This window comes from Oryctolagus cuniculus, chromosome 1 (assembly GCF_964237555.1).
Source record: "Oryctolagus cuniculus chromosome 1, mOryCun1.1, whole genome shotgun sequence".
NCBI lineage: Eukaryota > Metazoa > Chordata > Mammalia > Lagomorpha > Leporidae > Oryctolagus > Oryctolagus cuniculus.
The window spans coordinates 47358305-47366702 of NC_091432.1; the positions used below are offsets into that span (position 1 = coordinate 47358305).

General features: G+C 41.5%; 1 pseudogene; it reads left to right on the forward strand.

The window, feature by feature from the left end:
* The first annotated feature begins 3545 nt into the window (after positions 1-3545).
* LOC100339130 (mas-related G-protein coupled receptor member X2-like) lies at positions 3546-8037 on the forward strand (annotated as a pseudogene).
* The last annotated feature ends 361 nt before the right edge of the window (positions 8038-8398 follow it).

The following is an 8398-nucleotide window of genomic DNA, read 5'->3' on the forward strand; positions in this document are numbered from 1 at the left end:
GTGTGTGGAACAGAGGTAAACCTGGGGCAGGAATCCAGGAGCTCAGGGCTAAGTCTGCTCCTGCCCTTGGGATCTCAGGCTAATCTTTTGTGCTCCTTATCTGCAGATTCTTCTCTTGAAAAAGGACATTCCAATGGAAGCTTTCTTAGGGACATGCACTGGAGGTTGGGAATCCAATAATGGGAAAAAGCAACAACCACCACCAGGCAGGTTAAGCATCATAGATGCTTGAGTTTACTGAGGAACATAAAATATAGGCTAGCAAACTTAAAAACATAGTTCAGGGTCATGACAAAAAATGTCCAGGAGCTCCACCTCCCCATCATGCCTACCAGACTGCAGAAGCCAAGAGCACCCATGATGGATGTATTCAGGCCTCAATGCCAACTCTGCACCCCCACTGGGGGACACATCCTCTCTCCACTTGGAGAGCTGTGCCCGGTGTGAGTCTTCCCCCGTGTGTAATGGTCCACAAATGACTTTTCTGTGGCATGAAGGAGCTCTTGCCTCTGGTTGCTTGCTGCCCATTGCTTCTGTTCCCATATCTTCTCCCTAGTTAACCCCATACTTTTCCTTAGTATTTCTGAATTTTGCTTAATCAAAGATTTAAAAATCACAATTTGATTTTTAACTTTCACTCTGCTAATTACATTAAGTTCAGCATATTTTCATGTGTTCATTGGCTATTTGTGTATTTTTGAGTTGTCTGTTTAAGTTTTTTATTATTCCTTTTATATTTCTTATTTGTATGAGCTTTAAACTTTTCTTTATTCTTTTGAAAAGAGGAGAGAGAGAGGGGGAGAGAGACAGAGAGAGAGAGAGAGAGAGAGGAGAGCAAGCACTTCCCTCTTCTAGTTCATTCCCCAAATGCTTGCTACAGCTGGGGAAGTGTCAGGATTGGGGCCAGGAGCTGGGAATGCAATCTAGGTCTCTCACATGAGTTGTGGAAACCTAGTTACATGAGCCATCACCACTGCCTCTCAGTGTCTGAATTGGCTGGAAATTGGAGTCAGGAGTAAATCCTAGGTGCTCCAGTGCAGGATAGAGGGATTTCAATTGCTAGGCTAAGTGCCTACCCCCTTGCATGAGTTGTTATAGATGGTGAATATAAACTCTTTATTAGCTTTGTGCATTATAAATATCCGATTGATACTTTGCATATTCAGTTCTTAATGTACAACTTCATTGCATTTTTAAGTTTCCAGTAATGTTAACACATTAAGTACAGTGGGTTCCCAAATACCCTCTCTTCCTACCCCAATCCCTACACAATTTCTTCTATTGTTAGCCTTTTGCATTAATGTGATTTGTTAAAATTAGTGAACTAGTATAATGCATTTTAATAAACTGACCTCCATAGTTAACATTATGGTTTGCCCTTGTATTGTGCAGTTCAATGGATTTTCACAAATGAGAATGGCACACATCTACCATTGCAGTTACATACAGAATATTCTCAGTGAACCCAAAATACCTACCTATTCTCACTGCTGGCAGTCACTGATGATTTTGCGATCTCTGATTGCTTGTACCAGTATTTTATTTCTTTGGGATCATACAGTAGACACATTTTTCAGAATACCTTCTTAGCAAGTTGCACTTAGTGTTCTTCTAGCTTATATTCATAACTTGGTATTTCATTTGTTCTTGTTAATGAATACAACTGAGTTTTTGAATGTTTCACAGTTTATCCATTCATCTAATGAAAAGAATTGTGTCTGCTTCCAAGTTTTGGCAATTGTTACTAAAATTGCTTACAAACACATATGTGCAGGTTTTATGTGGCCATAAGTTTTTAATTCATTGGGTAAATACTTAGGTGCAGGGTTGTTGGTTTTTATGATGAGCCTATATTTGGTATTATAAGAAGATTCCAGACTGTTTTCTTAAGTGTGGATCATTTTGTATTGCAATCAATAATGTGGGGAAGTTCCTATTACTTCACGCACTCACAGGAAATTAGAATTGTCAGTGTTTTGGATGTTAGCCATTCTATTTGGTGTGTGGTAGTGTCTCATCTTTTTACTTGCAATTCTGTATCAACATATCACGACGAGCATTATTTTTCCAGGCTTATTTATCTTCTGAGCACTTTCCTGGATGAGGAATCTTTTGAACCGTTTTGTCCATTTGGTAACTGGGTTGACTGCTATCTTCTTGTTAAGTTTTAAGTAATGTTTTTGATTTGGATCCCAGCCCTTTTCAGTTACAAACAGTTTACCCCAGTCCATGGCTTGTCTTTCAATTCCCTTAAGCATGTTTTTGTAGTTTAGTTTTGGTGAAGTTCTAACACCCAGGATTATTAGGGGTGGGAAATGTTTTCTTATGTGTAACAGCATCATGAAGTTGGAATATGGACTTTTTATTAGTTGGTTTACATGTGAAAGACATGATTATGGGAGTAGTTTATGATATCTAGTAATTAGCTAGGCCTGGAAGATGCTATTTCTTCCGGATCGGAAAAGTCCCAAGATGTCAATGCATCATAGAACATAGAAAATTTAAAATTTCTCACCATCACAATCATTGGTGAGAAACTAGATGCTATCCCCACTAATGTCTTTGTCTAGTATTGGTGTGAGGGTACTTTTAGAAAATGAGAAGTGTTTGCCCTGTTTCTGTTTTCTGGAAAAGGTTGTAGAGAATGATATTTTTCCTTTTCTTCAATAGTTGGCAGAGTTCACCAGTGAAATCATGTAGGCCTATGGTTTCTGTTTCAGAAGGTTGTTAATTAATGAGTCAATTTCTTTTATGTATATAAATCTCCATCAAAAAGTTCATAGAGGGGGCCGCCGCCGTGGTGCAGTGGGTTAATCCTCTGCCTGCAGTGCCGGCATCCCATATGGGCGCTGGTTCTAGTCTCGGCTGCTCCTCTTCTGGTCCAGCTCTCAGCTGTGGCCTGGGAAAGCAATGGGGAATGGACCAAGTCCTTGGGCCCCTGCACCAGTGTGGGAGACCGGGAGGAAGCTCCTGCCTCCTGGTTTCGGATTGGTGCAGCTCCAGCTGTTGTGGCCATTTGGAGAGTGAACCAACGGAGGGAAGACCTCTCTCTCTGTCTCTTCCTCTCATTGTCTGTAACTCTACCTCTCAAATAAATAAATAAAATCTTTAAAAAAAAGTTCATAGAAAATGTTAAAGTTGATTTTGATTCAAAAATTTCTGAAATCCATTCAAATTTTTTCCTAATAACACATTTTTCCTATGAACATTTAGAAGACCCCTCACATAGATCCATTCAGATGATCTGTCTCTCCTTGTGTGAGTTTTCACAGATATATCTTTCAAGAACTGATCCATTTCACTATTTCACCAAATTTGTGGACATAAAGTTTTTCATAGTATTCCTTTATTGGCATTCAATGTCCGTAGGATCTGCTGGCATGTAGTGTGCATTTCTTTTTTCTAATTTTTAAAGTTTACTTATTGAGGAGAGAGAGGGAATGAGAGAAATCTTCCAACCACTGGTTCAATATCCAAATGCCTATAATGCCTGGGACTGCTCCAGGCTGAAGCCAGGAGCCCATAATTCCATGTGGGTTTCCGGCATGAGTGGCAGGTACCCTAAGTGCTTGATCTGTCCTCCACAGCCTTCCCAGGCACTTTAGGAGGGAGCTGTATCAGAGGCAGATCAGCTGGGACTTAATTCAGTGCTGGCCCTAGATATGCATATATTTTAACATTGGAATGATCAGACAAGGAATAATGATAATACAAATACTTAACACAATTGCAGACTTAAAAGCAAAGTGACTAAAAAGAACAATTGACAAGACGATCCATTATCAAGAGAATAAAATAACCAAGCAAACTTAAAGAATCAAATGAAGTTTTGATTTTAATAGTAAAAATAATGAGCAAAAAATTCAATGAATGTAATATACAGGATACTAGACACAGTGGAAAACAGAGTAATAAGTTGGTAGATAAAGCTAAAGAATTCACATTGAAAGAATCCTAGGAGTCAGTGAAATGGAAAATAAGAGAAGGTAAAAGTTATGGAAGATCAAAAAATAAGGTTTAACGTGTTGAATTATACTTCTAGAAAGAGATAATCAACAATATATTTTGTGTGTTTCTCTGACAACAAGAACCAAGAAGTATGAGGAACTTACCATGTGCTCCTGTCCTAAACCATGTACATGAATTTTATCAATAATTTGCACAAGCTATAAAACATGTAGTAATGTTATCTTCCTTTTATAGGTAAGAACACCAAACATAGCAGAGGTCTAGCATTTGTCTAAAGTCACATGGAGATGCCAGCACCCTGGCTTTTTTTCTGAACCACTGTGCAGTATCTGAAGAGATCAGACCAGAACATTGTCCAGATGTATGAAATGATGATAATTCTGAAGTCTAGAAAACCCCACAACTCCCCAATATGCTATGAATATAGGCTTCCTAGCCACTTTTTGGTGACAATATATCACAGAAGAAAGAATGCTCTTAAAGGAAAAAAAGGCAGATTGTTGTAAGTGAATAACATCTTTGACTGATGGCCAGTCTGACTGTTATGAGATATTGGATCTTCAGCAGACTGGAAGAAAGTCACTATAATCTTACATTTTAATGCCTAGAAAAGAATCTTAGGACAAGGAGGTGAGACAATGACATGTCTATGGAAGAAAAATAGGAGCACTTCACAGAATCTCAGAGAAGGAAGTTCTGAAGAATGTGCTTCAGCCATGGAAATATGAGACATGAGCTGTAAAGTGGTAAGATGAGAAGCTCATCAGTATTATATGTATACATTTGAACAATGATTATGTAAAGGAATAGTCAGCATTTAATTGATTAGGGGAAAACAAGTCCTCATAAGATTCCAGGGCACAGAAGGTTGAGAGGAAGTTCTCAGGGATGAAAGTTTCATAAGAGACTTGCTCTGTGGAATGGGAGGACTGGTTTCTGGGAACAGCTGTGTGATCATCCATTGCACCACAGCACTAGGAATGGCTGTCTCAGAACTCCCCTCTATCCACATGCACTCCCTGTAGGAGCTTGCTCAGTTACCCCCAGAGGGTAAAGGAGCATGAGCTGCTATGTTGTTCATCTCATGTCTTCAATGCCTTCAACAATGCTGGGCATATTATGGGCAGTGAGTAATTAGTGTTTAATGAGTAAATAAATAAATGGGAGATCATATTTCTATGATCACCTTACATGCTTCATAGTTCAGTTACTTGTGACTCAACTTGGCTTGCAGCCTAGACACAAGAAGGGAAACAGGAGATATTGCTGACAATAGGGGTTGGCTGTAGATATCTGAAAGTTATCTAATTAACAAATATGATAGAGAGGGAAAATGTGACAGATAATGTGTGTCATATGTCAAGTCCCTTATCTTTTATTTCAATATATTCAGTTGTTAATATTCATAAGTCAAAAATGGAAGGGTAGGGGGCTGGCATTGTGGTGTTAGTGGATAAAGCCCCTGCCCGTGACACCTGCTTTTCAGATAGGCACTGGTGCATGTCCTGGCTGCTCTACTTCTGATCCAGCTCCCTGCTAATGGCCTGGAAAAAGCAGAGAAAGAGAAAGATGGTTCAAGTGCTTGGGACCCTGCTACCCTTGTGGGAGACCAGGAAGAAGTTCCTTACTTCTGGTTTTGACCTAGCCCAGTACCAGCAAATGGAAGAGCTCCCTTTCTTTGACTCTCCCTCCATTTTTGTAACTCTGACTTTCAAATAAATAAATAAATCTCTTTTTTTGGAAAGGAAGGGTAGTTTTGATACACAAAGCTATAATATTACCTTTTAAAATAATTAATTATGGGAATTGTACATATTGGTTGCTATTGAGAAATGAGAGCATTGCTTAGGATGGCTGCATCCCATGTTGGAGTCCCTGGGCTCAATCCTGTCTCTGTTGCTAATTCCAGCTTTATATCAATGTGTATCATTCGAGGTAGCAAGTGATGGTTCATGATTGGATCTCCACTACCCATAAGGAAGATTTGGATTGAGTTCTGGGTTCCTGGCTTCAGATTGGCCCTGTCTTGACTGTAGCAGGCATTCGGGAATGAAGCAGCAGATGGAAGTTCTCTCCCTGTTGGTCTGTCTCAGTCTTCTCTCTGTCTCTCTGCTCTGCAAATAAAGTAAATTTTTTAACAGAGGACAAGGATTTTGATATGGACTTGTGGGTTCAAATCTTGACTCTACCACTGGTTTGCTTGAGACTTGGAGAACTTCAACCTATCTCTTTCTGCTCCTGTCTCCTTATCTGTAAAAGGAGACTGAAGAGGCTTAAAAATGGCAATGGTAGAGAAGGACTCAGTTGTCTGCTATTGTCCTCCCTGTTGTGAGTGAATCCTCTCTCACAGGCTGGCAAAGGATCATCTCTCATATGTATGTGTATTTTCTGGTGATTAATCTCACTTAAATGTGTTTCTCTGACATTTCACTCAAAGACTACCCTTAGGCTCCTCATTTGAGTTGAGTAGTTGAGTATGTACTGTGTTCTCTTCATGGAGCTGGGCAATGGGGACCCAGCAATGGATGGGATAAAAGCACTCCCTGACTCATAAAAGCATTCCCTCACTTACTGTGTTCTTTGGAGACCAAGAAGTCAGGCCATCCCCACAGGTCTCCCAGCAATGGGTCATATTCCCTTTATGAACCCAAAGCATGATCTCCTCATTCCCTGGTGAATGGAACCCTTTCAGTCACTGCCAAGGCCATGGTTATGCCTGGGGTTTTCAATGTTCTGTCTTTGTGAGGGCACCCCTGTCCCAGGACACAAAGAAAGCTTGACCTCAGTTCCACAAGGTCGGCCCAAACTTTTTTCCTTCTTCCTCTAGGAAAGTGACATGGTCTAGGACTATGAATATGGGGTTTGGAGACATAGAATATTCCCATATCTGTAGAGGACCTGTATGGGAGTAGGGTGAGCGCAGGCTTTAGAGTCCCTGAGAGCTTACTTTGCATTCAGATTCCTGTCCTCTCCCAATCTCTGCAAGTCTCTGTTACCCTCTACCTCTTACAGGATAGTAACATCAGGGCAGTCCCAAGAATCATAGAGCAGCTGTAGACACTCAACTGCTTCTGTGTCCACAGGGGCACCACTGGCCTATTTCTGGGCAAGGATGCAACTGTCTCAGCCTGGGAGCCCAAACTCACTACAAAGAAAGGAAGTAATGAATCTCCAAGTTATGGCCCAGAGATCCTGATCCTGGATTTGCTCATCCTCACAATTTCCCTGGTTGGACTGGCAGGAAACTCAGCTGTGTTTGGCTCCTGGGGTTCCTCATGCAGAAATGCCTTCTGGTCTATATCCTCAACCTGGCTGGGGCCAACGTCCTCTTCCTCTGCTGCCATGTGATGTGGCCCCTGGTGAATGTAACCAACTTCTTGCATCTTTTCTCTCGCTCTGATATCACCTACAATTTAAAAAATATGGTAGTATTTTCCTACATTGCGAGCCTGGGCATCCTCAGTGCCATTAGTACTGAGTGCTGCCTGTCTGTTCTGTGGCCCATTTGGTACTGCTGCCACCGTTCCAGACACCTGTCAGCTTTGGGTCCAGGCTCTGGAGTTAGGTGTCCTAGGAGGGTAGTGTTGTTTCCTCTGTTTAGCCCTGGTGACAATAACTGGTGTTAGTTATTTGACTTGTTCACTGCAGTGTGGCTGATATATTTCTTTGTGATTTTCTCTGAGTGCAGCCTAGCTCTGCTGCTAGATATCTGCAGCTCATGCAGGTTGCTGTTGGCCAGACTGTATGTGACCATCATGCTCACAGTGCTGGTCTTCCTCCTCTGTGGCCTGCCCTATGGCATTAATTGGTTCCTCTTAATTTGGATTAAGAGTTTTTCATTTAATTCCTCAAGCCATTTTCACTTGGTTACTGTTGTCCTGTCCTGTGTTAACAGTTGTGCCAACCCTGTCATTTATGTCCTCAATTGGCTCCTTTAGGCAGCGGCAACAGGGACAAATCCTCAAGAAGGTTCTCCAGAGGGCTCTGCAGGACACTTCCGAGGTGCGTGAAAGTAGAGGCAGCCTTCCCCAGGGAACCCTGGAGGTGTCGGGGAGCAGCCTGTTGTAGAGATGGAGACCCCCTTTGCACTCATGCAGATGTGGCTTTCAGCCCTGCACCTATCAGTCTGGGAAATATTCTTGATGCCTGTTCATCATCACACTCTGATCTCCAAATTGTTGAGATAATGATTTCCTCATGAGGATTAAGTGAGACAGTACCAGTTAAACACACAGATGTGGTGTTCCTGGAACTGTTCTCCTCAGGGCTTCCCCCACCCCCATGGGAGCCTTGTGAACTCCTTCCCACTTTCGAGGAATCTCACTTGCAGCAGAAGCCATGAAGCAATGCTTGAATGATCTGAAATTTTTTTGGTCTTTGCACCTGGCAGGAATCAAAGGAATGTTCCATTTTTGACAAGCATCTTTTG